The sequence below is a fragment of the Gymnogyps californianus genome, chromosome 4 (genome assembly GCF_018139145.2).
Source record: "Gymnogyps californianus isolate 813 chromosome 4, ASM1813914v2, whole genome shotgun sequence".
Taxonomy (NCBI): Eukaryota; Metazoa; Chordata; class Aves; order Accipitriformes; family Cathartidae; genus Gymnogyps; species Gymnogyps californianus.
In genome coordinates, this window is record NC_059474.1 from 9,227,679 (window position 1) to 9,242,886 (window position 15,208).

At 42.0% G+C, this 15,208-nt stretch overlaps 1 protein-coding gene across 1 annotated transcript in view; it reads left to right on the forward strand.

The window, feature by feature from the left end:
• Positions 1 to 1,311: 1,311 nt before the first annotated feature.
• Positions 1,312 to 15,208, forward strand: part of NSD2 (nuclear receptor binding SET domain protein 2) — a 76,067-nt gene continuing 62,170 nt past the window's right edge. The window contains exon 1 of the mRNA XM_050896650.1: positions 1,312 to 1,393. The gene's annotated coding sequence lies outside the window, so the exon portion shown is untranslated. The remainder of the gene's footprint in view (positions 1,394 to 15,208) is intronic.

Sequence of the window (15,208 nt, forward strand, 5' to 3'; positions counted from 1 at the left end):
CTAAGGTGCACCCACCATTAAACACACACATAAAAACATCGACAAACTTTAACATATAAAAGTAAATTAAGGATTATGTAAAAAAAAAAATCTGAGCCTTTCTGTAACAGATGGCGTAATTTCACCATTATCCAGCAAGTATGATGCTGGTGTGTTCCCCTCCTCCATTATCATCTGTTTACCTTTCACAGGAGTCGCATTAGGCCCTTAGCTACCAGGTTAATACAGTATCCATAGCACCAAGGAACTCAGCATGGTACAGAAAACACAGGTTCTCAGTGCTCCACAAATCCTTTATCAAACCAATGAAACCTTGAAAAAGTTGGCCATTACCTGCTTTACATTATCTGGTTCAACGGTTCATGAGAATATTTGTTCCTGTCGTAACATGACAGATATTTAACGATTTGGCCTAAAAAAAATAGCTGTGCTTTCAATTGGCAAATTGCAAGCACATGTACTTATTTTGATGCAAGCTTTAAAAAAAAAAAAGTAAACCAGGCCATACTTCCAGAAGAGACAGCTCGGGTAATTCGCAGCCAGGCGCACTTGGGTTCTTACAGCTATCCGACAGCCTCAAAATTGTGTGCAGTTGTACGGAAAGTCAAAACATTTGGCTTAAATCAGGATTTTCAGAGAGCACACGTGTACGGCTGCTGAGGCCGGCGGGTGAGGAGGGCACGTCGACCAGGCGGTGCGGCCCATGGCGAGCGTCCCCGTGCCCAAGGGGGAGATAAATAATATAAAAAAAAATTTTAAAAGAAGCGTTTTCCACCGACCTCTGCAGGGCCGGCGGCTCCTCGACGCGCTCTCGCCCACCTGGGGACGCCGCTGCGGCGAGCGAGCCCCCCCCCCCCCCCCCGAGCGGGCCGGGCCCCACGCAGCTCCCGCCTTCGGCCCCACCTCGCCCCGTGGCCTTCCCTCCCCTGGCACCCGGCCCGCCCTCCTCTTCCTCCCCGCCGGCGGCGGCGGCCCTGTCAGGGCGGGCGGCCCTCGGCGCGCGCCGGGCCCGCGGCCGGCTGCGCTGGCGGCCCCGCTCCCGCCGTCCCCGCGCGCTCGCCGGCGGCGCGGCTGGCGCTGCGCCTGGCGCTGCTCCCGGCCGCCGCCGGGCCGCTGGGCCGCGCGTGCGGGCGGCTCCGTGCGGGGGGATTTGAAACAGCCGCTCCAGGGGCAGCGCAGCGGCGGCGCCCAATCAGCGGCCCGGATTTTTCGCGCTGGTTCTGGCCGGAGGAGGGGGCGGGGCCGCCGCGCAGGATCGCCGGAGCCGCCGCCGTTGCCGCCGCCGCTGTTGCCGTGTCGCTTCAGCTCCCGCCGCTGCCGCCGCTCCCCGGCACCGAGCTACCGCCGCCGCCTCCGCCCGGCTCTCGGGGGAGAAGGATGCGCTAGGGCACAGGTCAGTAGGCCGGGAGCGCGGCTGGTTCTCCCCCCTCCCCCCCCCGCCTCCCCGGGGAAGGGAGGAGGCACCCGGGGCACGTTCCCGCAGGCCCCGGGCGGGAGGCGGGAGCGGCGGCGGCGAGGCTCCCTCGCCCGCGGGGATGCTGCCGCCCGGCCCGCGCCTCGCCGCCGTCACCAGGAGTCCTCTCCCGGGCTGGGACCGCGGGCCCTGCCCGGCAAAGCGCTGTGGAGACGGCGTGGGGGCCGGGGGTCCCGTCGCGGGGCATCTGCTCCCTCCCCCTCCGGCTCTTCCCCCGGGGACTCCCCCTCCGCCGGGGCTCCGCTCCCCTCAAACTTACCGCCGGCGCCCCGCCGTCTCCATCGCCCGCCTCTGCCCGGGCAGCCCGCAGCTCCCGTTTCCCCCTTCCCCGGAGGAGGGTTTTTTTGTTCGCTCCCCCTTCTCTCCTTCCCTCCCTCCCTCCCCCCCGCTACCTGGCCCTCGCTGAGGGGCCGCGGGCCCCCCCCCGCCGCCCCCGCCCGCCCCTCGCCCCCCCCCCCCCCCCCCCGGAGGCTGCCGCAGGATTTCTGCTGCTGGCTGGGCCTGACTCTTGGGTGGCGGAGGAGCGGAAAGGAGCGATGCCGAGCCGGAGTCCCGGCTGTTGCAGCTTCATCCTTTCCCCCCCTGCCCTTCTCCTCCTCCTCGGCGCTGCGGGAGGTCGGGGGCAACATAAAGGGGTAAGGGAGAGGTGCCCACCCGTCCCACCTCCCTCCCCCGGGGAGGGGGGGAATCAATCAGTGCAAATCAGAAAGAAAACCGGAGCGGGGGGGGGGGGGGGGACGACGGATGGGAAGAAAAAAAAAAGCCCCCCCCAGGGTTTAAACCGCCTCCTTAAGGGTTGGGGTGGCTGCAAATGCCCCCCCGTGGCAGTGAGGGTGTGGGGAGGTGGAGGCTGCTCCTGCCCCTTCCCTCCGGGTAGAACTGGGATTGTACGGCAGCAGGAGTGAATGTAACTCTGGAAATGTATGGAGGGGGAAGCCATGTTTGATTTATTCCTCCACTAAACACTAGTGTGATGATCCTTCTACTTACACCCTTCTGCAGTCCATCCTGGACCTGTATGGGAGGAGAGCCTTGTTAGGAAAACGGAAAGAAAACATTCCTGCGAAGGCGTACGGGCTCGTTGGCTCAATCTTCATTACGTATAAGAGGATAGGGCTCTTGTAACTTGAATTGATATTTGTGTGGTAAAAGAGCCTGGGGAACTTGTATTCCCAAGGCCATAGTTACAGCTCATCCGCTGTGGCTTTACCGCTCTGGGGGTGGAGAAGGGAATTTGCCACACTTCTTGAACATATTTATACTTGCTTTTTGGTTTTGTTTTTTTAAATATGTCGGCTGAAAGGAGGAGTAAATACTAGTAGAAGTACAGAGGCAGTAAACACCATATTTAAACAGATTTCGGAGAAAATGGGCCTCTTGCTAACAGGCATTAACCAGGCAAGAGGCTGGTATCAGTCATTGCCCATGCATTTTGTGTGCGTGAATAATTTCCTTATTGGCATTTGCATTAAAATTGGTTTATAATGATTCTTAAATTTAGGAGCTAGTGCTGCCCGCGCTGAGTAAGCTAAACGAGGTCTGCTTTAAAAAAAAAAAAAAACAACCAAAAAAACCCCCCAAAACCAAGGAAGATATGTTTGGTGTTTAGCCTTTTTGGACATCTAAGGAAGGTAACTGTAAACACTGTAGGGTGGCAATGAAGTTTGTAATAGATTTTGCAAAGAGTCCTTGCTGGTGGTTTATGCGGACATATATATGCTTACTAAAATTCCTTAAACATGGAATGTGTGGCTTCAGCTGCAAGAATAAATTGGTTCTTCACCAAAACGTTCGTATGTTAGTAGAATCTCTGTAAATTTATTGCTGAAGCTTTTATTTGCTTGTTTTGCTGTGGGAATTTTGCTCAGGAAATGCAGCATATCAACCTTAATAAACTCCTCAATTTCACAGTGTGGTATTATTTGACTGTTGGATGTAATCATTGAATAAAACCACTGTTTTGCAGGACTACTCAGGGCTCAATACTTACAGTATATGCAATTTTTAGTTGTTTCAGTAAGCATCTATATCCCATATATTAAAACATTCTGGGATTTTCATCTAGTATGCAGCCATCGGAAAATACGACAGGTTTTTTTCAGTATTTGAATATAAAAGCTCTGAATATTCCTGGAGACTATATGGCTAGTTCTTGTGAAGGTTATAGGAGTATCCACCCTCATACATACTCGGAAAAATTCAGATATTAAAAGTACAGTAAAACCTACTAATTTATCAAGTATTATTTGAAAATGTCAGAAGAAACTGGGTCATTATACTTCAAGGGTGTAGATTTAAAGTAGTTTAGAAAATGGAAATTAAATGTAGAATATATTTCTTTTTAGTTCAATACGAATCCAACAAATGGCTAGTAAGAATTAAAAAAATTGTGTTTTAATATCTGTAGGGCTACGTGCTTTTTCTGAAGCCAGTGGTTGTTTTGCAGATGAGACTATTGCATTTAAATTACTGCCTGCATGCAATAGACTGAATATTACAATAAAAGCAACCCCACTTTGTTTCAGAACAGAAGCAAAAATGATTATTGGGAGGGTTGCTTTCTAATATTTCGGCAGTGAAATTGATGTGTATTGGTATACATACATATATGTGGATATGTGTGTGTGTATATATATATTTTTATATAATATGAGTTTGTGTCCAAAACATTGCGCTAACAAAATAGCAAAGGAATGGCAAGAAGGGACTGTTTTTCAGTGTCCTATTGTTTTGTGGCCCATTCACCTCTCACTTTTGCAGTGAGCCTGCTTTTTGTTCCACTGGTGTCACTATGTTTCCCAAGCGGGGCCTTATTTTTACAGACTGATCAGTGCGTGTCTTTCCTTGTGGTCGATCAAAGCCTATTGACTGCCTTGGGACTCCATGCGTGTGGAAAGGTTCCCCTGCTCTGGGCAGATTACTGGATCAAGGATGTAGTTCATGATAAGATATAAGCACAATTCTTGCAGCGTATCAGTCACCTCTGGTCATTCCTGCTTATATAACTACAAGACATCTCTTAGGTTTTAAGCATAGAAGATGGTTGAATGCATGAAAATTGCAAGTATTTTCTGTGTAGAACAAGGTAAAGCACCTAGCCTTTTCTGGGAAAAAAATTTTCACCTCTCCTTGAGAGCACTGTGCTGCACAATGGGAAGCATCCTCTAAGTGGTATTGCTGAAAACAACAGATACCCTAACGTTCAGTAATCTAACATCAATAAAGAAATGCTTGGTGGGACTAATAATAATGCAGTAGATGATGATGACTGCGTATTTTAATACTATGTTTGTGGCTATACTATTTGAGCTCTTTCATTACTTTTCTGGAAAGACAAATGAAATGGCCTTATGGTTGAGTAAATATGATAGATCTGGTATAATTGTTGAATCTAGCCTTTGGATGAAGGAAGAACGGACATACTGAAGTGGATCTAAATGGATAAGTAAGTCTATGTTTCTAGGAAGCATTGCTTTCCAGTTAGGATGTAGCTTTGAGAAATGTCTTCACTGAGGATATGCTGGAATCTTGGTGGTGTAAATGAGAAGGCAGAGATGGAGTATAGCACCAGGATAAGCGGTCAGGTGGTAAAATGGAGAGAGAAAATAATTTCCCATCAGAGCTTGGCATGGGAGTCCAAATTTCCTTTGGTGCATAATTGGGGAGGACTTGGGAGAAAGGGGGTAGGTGAGGAGACCCTTGTTGACGTGCCAGTAGTCACCCTGCAGCTTGTAAATTCATGTAGCTGGTTGAATGGGTCGGCTAGCTATTTTATGAAATTAATGGCTACTTGGAAGGCTTTGGTTCCAAGAACATTTTTGAAGGAAAAGAGAGAAACTACCTAAATTCCCCCTTCACTGCACCTTCAAATTAGCTTCTCTATGACCTGCAGTCATTGGAGGTAATGACAGCTGTATAAATGTATTTACTTTTTTCCTTTCAGTTTACACTGACAGGAATTACAGAAGTGATATATCAAGTGCTATTTTTAATGTTTTTATCAAGTTGATGGTCTCTAGCAGAGTTATTTTATATTTTCTGGCATCAGCAGGAAGGGAAGTTTTTTGAATGTGTTATAAGGGAAACTTAGACCATACTCTATTCTGCTGCCCTTCTGGTGAGTAGCAAGCTACAAAAATACGCAAGATTCCTGGAGAACAGATCATATATACTAATACTTTGTGTATGGTGATGATAGGTTAATGCATAGTCCATCATGCGTTACTTTGCTCGCAAGCAACTCTAAACTTTAGCGCCAGATAATCTATTGACTCTCTAGTACATTTGAAAAGCTGCTTCTGTCCGAAGCATATAACAGGTCATACCATGAACTGAATTTTTTAAAACACACTTTGTATGCAGTAAACAAATACCTGTTAATCATGGTTGAACCAAAAGCAAGGTTTCTACTATCCTTCTTGCTAGTGTTAAGAAATAGTACCATTACGTGGAAATTGTTCTGATAGTACAACGATGTGATGAGCTACATGTGCAAAGTAATGCTTGAAAATCTTTTTGAACATATAGCAATCAAATGGAATTTACCAAGTATGGAAAAGTGAAGTGCTAGTCTATATGTACTTCAGAGTATTCTTATGTTGGGCAAAATTACTTTGCCCTGGGGCACCAGTGATGTAGATTCTTGTATTTGACATAATTTGAAACTAATGAAATACATAAACAACTTAAAGCATGTGTTAAATTGCAAGGGTTACTCAACAGGTGATGGCTCAGTTTCTAGTTTTGTCCCCATCCTTTTAACTTGTCCTATTTTTATCGTAATGCAAGATAGCAATTTGATCTTGTTTTGAACTTTGGTATTCAGCTCCCCAGCACAAATTGGAGCTATTTTATATTAATCCATATTTGGGGTAAGGATATGTATGTGGCAAATGACTGGAAAACTATAGCATGATGTGCTATTGAAATAGACTTTCATAGAAGCTTTAACACTTTTCTTCTGCTGTCTGTGAAGGATACTGTCGGTTTTCTATGTGGCTCTTCGGAGAAGCACAGGGCGGTCTTGTTCTGTTGGCTGACAGAGATGGCCATTTAACTGCCTTTGTGAAACCTCTTCTGGCCTGTGCCTTATATCAAAATACTAAAATACTGACATCTCACATCTGTGCTAAAACACACACATAAAAAAAAAAATCTGTGTTTTAAAATAATAATCAGCTTTAAACATATTTGGACTTGAGGGCTAACATCAGAATTGCATGTTTTCTTTGCCATAGTCAAAAACATAATGGAGACTGAATGTTGGCCTGTTCTGAGTTCTGCCTTACTAAATAAGAGATACACCAAGGAGCAGAAGATGAAATATTTTCTGACAAAAATATTTCCAAGAAAGAATGCTGAGGTTAGGGAAGATTTTATTAGAAATGTGATCTAAACGCCATTTGAAATATTTTGCAAAGCTACTGATAAAAGAATAAAAGAAGCAACAGGAAGGAGATGCAGTAATGCAGCCTCCTATAATAGTGTTTGGGACCCATTTCATTTATTTATTCATTATAATAAGTTGAAGTGTAAATGTTCCTGCTGTGGCACGGGTTAGTCTGAGCTGAGGTTCCCAAGATAGTATATCAGATAAATCAATTGTGGAACTTGCCAGCCTTGGTGGGATGCCATTGCAGCAAAGAACCTGACTGCACTGGCACTCAGAAACATCTAAATTGGGGAGTTATCTCTGTGGTAAAGAATGCCCAGATTCTAGTCTGATAATAAAGCCAGAGGGATTTAAGCCAAAGCATGAACCTTGGAGAGCAGTTAGGATGAAAGATATGAATATGGATCATTTCGCTATATGGAGTAGTTGCCAAGAACTTTCAGTCAGATACTTCAGAATGAAATTAATGTTGTGATTTTTCTGTGGATGCAAAATGCAGACCATCAGAAGCTGTTTTATAGTAGCACTCCTGAACTAACTGGAAACAAATGCTGTGATTAAATGTGAAACATGACTGAAATTCAGCAATAGTGCAAAAAACAAGTAGTAGGCTTAATTTGTGTAGTAGAAAGTGCATGTACAATATCTATTCATTAGGTGAATGCTTGGCTCAAAAGTGGTATTGATAGTTGACTCTTCAGCAACTCTGCAAGTAAGGATAGCAACTACAATTGCTTAACACGACTTATTTCTACAGTCAAAACTTTTTAGATTTTCCCATAAGAAATAGGTACAACAGAATTTGTTTAAAGAACTAAATTTGATAAGGCAGTGAAGTAATCCACAGAGTTAGTGCTATGCTGACAGAAAGGACAGCAAAAATGGCAAGAGATACCTATTGCAAACCTCTCAACACAGAAGTTTTGGAAAGTGGACAAGAAGGAATTGGTTTGTTGGACAAGAAAGTGTTTTATCTGTCTGTCTCCAAGTTAAATGGGTAAGCTACACTATATCTGCAGAAACCTAAAACTTGTCTCAAATTCCAGACCTTTTACCTGTAACAGTTATGCTAATTGCTCTTCTGGAGAGATTTTTGATGTAAACGTAGCAAAAGAAATAGGGAATTAAGAACCATGTGAATAGTGGTAATGCATTTTGGCAATAGCACGTTAAAGCCCCAGCACAGGGAAATATTTCAAATAAAGTCGAACCAGAAAGGCCACTTGATAGCAGGTATTTGGATTTGTGTGAAGAGTGTCTAGTGTTCCAAGTCTTGGGCCTTTTTTGAGTGTTCCTGGCATACATCTGCCAGTTGGTGTGTGTGTGTTTTGCTTCGAGGTAATAAATTGATAGAATAATTAACATAGTCGCATGTATATAGTTACAGTGTATGTATAAAGTAGACCAGAATTAGCACAGTATGGCCAGGATTACATTCTAGACATAGTTACGTTGATCAGATATAGATATATACAGTTCTTGATGAAAGGTGCAAGTCTGTAAGTAAAATTCCATAGTGCTGTTGAGTCAGTATTAACTACCTCTGAAATTTACCTTCCAGTTCTTTACTTAATGTTATGGGATGTGAAGTTGAATGTACTGGATGACAGAAGTCACACATATTTTTACGCATTACCTGTCCACATTGGAGGGGTGCATTATCAGTGCAATGTGTTGGTGTTTTGATAAATAACAGAAGACATGGCCAAATACTGCTCTGTGATAAAGATTATGATACTCTCCTATGTATACATATAGCTAGGCTTTCGTACTATTGACAAGGCCTCATATATCACCAGTATCACAACGCTGCTTTTTAGAATGATACCAATGCACCAAGTGTGCTTCTGGCATCTAAATCCACCCACTTGGGTGAACAGGTTTTAATGCCGTGATAGACAAAGATAACAGAGTTTTAAGGGTCTAGGCAAAATGGTTGTATTAAAACTAGTTGCTGTCTGGTCTGATCTGGGCAACATTGTTTTTTTCTGTGGAGGCGTAGCAGGTAATGTTTTGTTAATACTACAATTTGATTCATTACTTATATTGATAACTTATTTTGTGGTGTCATCCCAGATTTGATCTTCCCTTCTCAGAATTTGCACGATCAGAAATATTCATGATACTCTCGGTGAAGCTTCAGGCAATTGCTATGCTGTCATGACTACATATGGGAATAAGGGCAGAATCACTGGCCACAGTGAAGAGGAAACAAACAGATTATAGTGCATTTATCTACTGCAGTGAGTATTATGTAGAACCAGAGGATCCAGGTCCTGAAGGTATGGCGCAAGAAGCGGAGGTAGGATGCTGAAAAGGAAAAGCAGTGGGATTAAAGAAGGGGTGGGAAATTAAAATAGGCTTGGACCAGGTGAAAAAGCAGTGTAAATAAGGAAGGAACTCTGCACCTAAGTGCTGAGCTATTTGAGATTGCATTTGGTTCTTCATTCCCAAGCTAATTAGAAGCCAGGTGCACAGCTCTGGCCCACGTGAGAGACAGACAGAGACATCATTTCATTGGTGAGTAAAGATCTAGACTGAATGAGTATTCTGGCTGTATTGAATTGTCGAGTCCTGTTTTGCTAGAGAGGGACCATTCCCTTCAGCTGAACCATTTGGAACTCCCCAGGAGACAGAAAAGTCTCAAGTTTGCATTTGAAAACATAACTTTTTTTTTTTTTTACTTTTAGCCATTTGTTAGGCAACTGTTGAGGGCTACCTTTTAGTGTTTATTAAATGCTGGTGGTAAATCCAGTAGTTCCTACCATTTTAGGCACCAGTGTTCCTCTCTGCTTATCTGCAGAGGAGAAGCAATTCTTTTCTGTTTGATTTGTGGTCCCACCACAGTAGTATCTGTATTCTCTCTTCAGACAGAAATACAACGTTTTGCAAGAATTTGAATTTACTCAAATCTGTCTCCTTCCTTCACCACCCACCTTCAGCAGCAGGAGTGGAACTGACAAAATTAAATTTCTGCAGCAGTGGAAAAAGAATATTTCTTCTGATTTTGAAGAAAACGAATTAATGGGGAGGAGTCCTGTTACAGAATCTTCTAGCCTTATCCTCAGCAGCAAGGGTTGGTTGCAAAAGCTTTTCCTGAGGAGGAACAAAAAGTCAAGTCCATCAGTTTTGTAAGCTTGCTTTCTGCAGCAGCCAGTAACATTGAAAGTGAAGAAACTCTTCGCTTGCCATTCTACAGTTCTTAACTATACAAGCTGGTATTGCCTGTTGCCTTCATGAGAAGGCAATAAATACTTGTTTCAGTTAATGAAAATAGACTGTAACAATTAAGTTCTAAAATTTTATCCATTGGGGGGGGAAGCAAACGCAAAGTGAATTAGAAAAGATCGATACTAATTTTTTTCAAAAAAAATGGGTGGCAAATAAGTGTAAGTACAACTGTAAGTACACTAACCTTTTTTACACAATTTTCAAAATATGCTTGATCTTTTTGTGCAAATGTGTTACAACTCTATATAAACATTATTATGTACTATAAGTGTAAGGAAGTTTTCATGTACTCATTTAAAAATACTTTGTAGACGGTCAGCCTTGCCAGCTGACTGGTTAACTGAAATCATTGTATCTCTACTGCAAGACTCATGAATTCTTTACTTCAGGTGCTTTTAAACTCAAAATTGGCTCCTTTGGACTAAAGTTTCCTTTTTTTTTTTTTTTTTCTTTCCTAAGTCTTTTCTAAGACTAGTAGTAAGTTGTTAGAAAGTTTTGGTATAATTATTTTCAGTTCTCTGTCAGCTACTGCACTAATGGTTTTCTTCATGAGAGATAATGCTTTTGAATTTGCTGGATAGAGCTGGTTTGTAACAATTTCTGGCAAACCCACAATGCAATTTTCAGTTATGCATTTTCTTCTAAAAGTAAATTCTGTTTAAATCCTGTAGTAATTTTTCATTATTTTAACATAGTGAAGAGCAGTCACAATGTACTGCATGATAGTAAATATGTCTCTACTCCCATTTGATATTTTAGGTTTTTTATACAGGATAATGTGAATAAGCATACTCAAGTTTTAAATGTATTAGCAAGAATGTGTTATAACTTTACTAATCTCTTTAAGTATTTTGTCTCATTCTGATCTGAAAATAGGAATAACCTTTGGTCTTAAAATTGATGAGAGAATGGAGAAGACTTATCAGAAAGCTATCTTTACAGAAAAAAGCAGCAGCCATCTATTAGCTTTTTCAGTGCCAGCTGAAAGCCTGATTTGTAGGTAATAAAAATAGCTTTTGTGGATAAAGTTCTCTTACTGTGAATTTGTATTTAGGTGTGTCATCTTTCCCCATTTCCCCTCCCCCGCCCCCCCCCCCCCCCCCCCCCCCCCCCCCCCGAGTAATTCACCTGAGAAATGGCTGTAAGAAAACCCTTAGACAAAACAAAAGTGGTATTTAATAGTGACGCTTGTTGTTGATTACTTACTCTGTTCACTCCCTTTGGCAGAATTGGAAGGAATGGACTACTCCATTATTTCTGACACACAAGAAAAGCATCTCTGAAATTGCAGCAGATGTGGAAGAAATGAATAATAAATATCACATAAGTGATAGTGGCCTGGACAGTGAAGGAGGAATCTGACATGCAGACTAACTGTATTTGGCTCATGACTCCTGTCAGATGATGGACCTTCAAGTAATTAATAACATTATTTAAAATGTCTGCAAAATAATTTGCCTTATGTAGAACCTGGTTTTTTAGTATGAAAATGTGTACAAAGCCATTGCAAGGATTGTCCGATTGTCAATGTCCGATTAAAATATCTAGAGACCTTTCTCTGATAAGTCAGATCTTCTTTTGTTTACTGAAAGCTATTTGTTCACAAGCCAAAATATCATGTTTATTCAGCAGACTCCTTGGCTATCATGTTTTTTCCTCTTTGTTAGTGAAAATGGTACTTGTTCGGTCACCAGACAGTCAATATGGGACGATACTAGCTTAAGCTCATTAGCTGCTACTAGCGTGTGGTGCTTTTGTCCCCTTCCTTTCCCTGCCCTCCCCCCCAGTTTCCTTTTCTATAGATACAGAGTAATCTAGAAAAAGATAAGGGATTGCTTTTGCTTCTATGTTATATGGTGGTCTAGCATAGGTGTACTTAATTTAACTACCAAATCTAATCATTTAATTTAACTACCAAGTCTATCATATGCTCAGCTGCTTCAGAACCTTACTCTTACAACTCTGAGCAACCAGATCTTGTGTGTGATCTATCTCACTTCATTCTTTCATGTCCTGTCTTCTAGATCTCCTTCCATTAATTCTAAGCTCACCGTACTCCTTGGTTATCCATTGCTGATCATCTTCTTTCCTTACCCCTTTTCTTTTTTCCTGCTCTGTTGTCCTCTTCTCACAAAGAGCCTAGTCTTTCTTCTTGCTTATGGTATTCTGCTACCATGAATTTTAGATAGCAAAGGTTGTGCAAAATTTAACTAGCTTCAATTTTGCCCTTCTTTCTTGAAACCCTTTGTTATTCCCGCGTATAGATTTGCTAGCTTCTTCCATTTAACCAGACCTCACAACGTAACTTATTTTTTTACGAGGAGGACTGAGATGCATGTCAACAATTTCCCTCCATTGGTTGTCCTAGAGATGACTAGGTGACTTGCAGGTGACTAACCTGCAAGTTGCTCTCTACAAGTCTCATGTCCCCAGTGGGACTATATTTGCTTATAGGTACTCACATCTATTATCTTTGCCCATTATTCTGCCTCTTACTTTAAGCCTCTTCTCATTTGGCTCCATTAAATCTGTACAAACACAGTCTATTTTCCATATTCCATAATCTGTATCTACTCGTTCTGATAATCTTACTGTCTCAAGTTACTGCCTTTGTCTTGATCTTCCCATTTACTATTGGCCTGGGTACATTGACTTCCTTTTACCAGTTATACTCCTGGATTTGTTGTCTCTCTAGGCTCCAGTGATTTGAGGGGCCTTTTTCAGTGCTTTCAGCTGTTTTTAGTGGCCTGTATTAGTGAGAATCATTAACTGAACCTTCACTCGCTGAAGTTCTAAAACCTGCATGCTGTGTATCTTCAGACGTATTAGGCAAATCAAGGTAACCCCTCAAAGTTCAGGGTCTTTCACTGCATGGTCTTATTGGTCGTCATATTTTTGTGATGTGGAATTACTACCCTTAGCTTTATTAGCTAGAAAGAGAGTAACTTGATTCCTTTAAGCCGTGTCTTTTCACTTAGTTATTTACTAGTCATTGTCCAGACAAGGCCCTGAGCAGGTTCATCTGCATTGGCCCTGATTTAAGCAGGGGGTTGGAACAGATGATCTGAGGAAGTCCCTTCCAGCCTAAGTTATTCTGTGACTCTGTGATAATTTTTATGTTTTGTAACTCTTAAGCTATCACTTTTTTAATGCATCCAGTGTTTTGAGATTGAGTACACCAGTAACATAGTTTAATTTGATTATTTATTGCTTTTTTTGAGTTGTCCTGGTCTGCCTCAAGCTTGATGGCTTTCTAGCTTAAAGAAATAAGTGATGACAGTAAGAGTTGTTATTAAGCAGGACAAAAAAATACTAGTAGAATTATGGATTAAAACAGAGTTACAAAATGCAGATGTCTCGATCCAGAAATCCAGACCCTGATAAGCAGCTAATGGAGCCATATTAAAAAATGTTTTTCAGCTTAACCGTGTAGTTGATGGACAGGAGGAGGTCACACAAGGCATTTTTGGTGCTGGTCCTCTTGTGAGAAGCTGTGATTAGCAGCAGTCTGTCAGGCAGGGAAGTGGGGAGCTACGGTGTTTGCTGCTCTGGCTGGTTCAGGCAACCACTGGAGGGCGTCTGCAGCCGCAGAAGAGCTGCTTACTTGTAGACTTATTTTTTAGATAGAGGGAATTTAGGTGCCCAAATCAAATCTCTGTTTTGCATTCTGGTTTACTCTGTTAAGAATCTGTGGGAAGGAAGTACAGATTTTGCAACAATTCAGTGTTTTGGGGGTTTTTTTTAAGGAATTTTGCTGTCATCTCCGTAACCGTAAGCATCACATGTTCTGTAACGTGTTTGCCTTTTGCCTAGAGATTTATAGAATTTGTCATCAGTTGTTTCTTAAAATAAATATGATTTCAGTTAAATCTGCTGAATCACAGCTTGAAACATTGTCATATTATTAATTGGGTTGAGAATCTATCTCATGTCCATGTTTTCAGAGAAGATCTTGTGAAAGTACATGAGTTCTCTTTCGGTTTAGTGAGTTTTTTGTTCTGTTCTGGTGGAGTTTTGAGTTTCCTTTTACCTCTGACTCCTCTTCAAACGGGTTAATACAGTTGGCTGGTTTCCACTCATTTTATCAGAGATTTTATTGGTAATTCAGACTTCATCTGGCTAAAGAAAGATTAGAACCTTTCCTGTCACGGATTCACTTGGAGTTCAGGTATACTTGCTCTTCTTACCTTGTTTAATGCCAGCTTTTCAGGCTGCTGTTTGTCCCTGGAGAATGGTTTTCATCTCTCAAATTAGTCTATGTAGCTTGTATGGAGAGATACCCTTTTATCTTGTAGGTACCTTAGAACAGCATGTTAGGGAGATGGGAGCATTTGCTAAGGAGTGATGGAGTTATGATTTTTAGATCATATCCCCCCCCCCTCCCCCCCATCTTTGTGCATGAAAAGGTTTCATGTTGGCCAATTGCTTTGAGTTCAGGCTTGACACCCTTAAGAAGCTTTGCCAGGCTAGGGTAATGCTCGGTTATAAGCATTTGTACATTGCTACTCCTGATGCAGAGGTAGCAAATATGCAAGTTTCAGGAATATGACCGTTGTAAGCAGTATAACTGTGTACATTAATAAACAAGGTGGTGAGATTCAGAAGAGATTTCTTCCATAGCAACTGACAATTCAATAGTTATTCATCATGGGTTTTACTGCACTTTTTTGGAAGCATGTGAGACTAGATTTGATGAATTTTTGATTCGATGTGACAGTTCTTGGACTTAATCATATATGAAATTGGTTACTTTGAGCATGGATATGATGAATATTGTGCTGAGCTTTCATAATATTTATGATGGTGTATTTCTCTATATCATGTATACACTGGACCTGGTAATATGAAGAGTCTATGCATATGAATTTTAAAAATGAAAACTATCATCTTGCCTGGTCTAGGAGCACAAAGGAGTCATTCTGCCAGATTCATTTGTTTGCTATGATAGTATAATCTTGAAATGGGCAGGATTAGCTTTTAGAACCCTTGGAAAACCTGTCTAGGGCAGATAATAGTGCAGTTTTAGCTTGCTGGATGTTTTCAAATTTCTATATGAAAAATGGGTGTTGGATGATGTTATTTTAGTCATTAAAATGCTGAAAGTCCAGCAG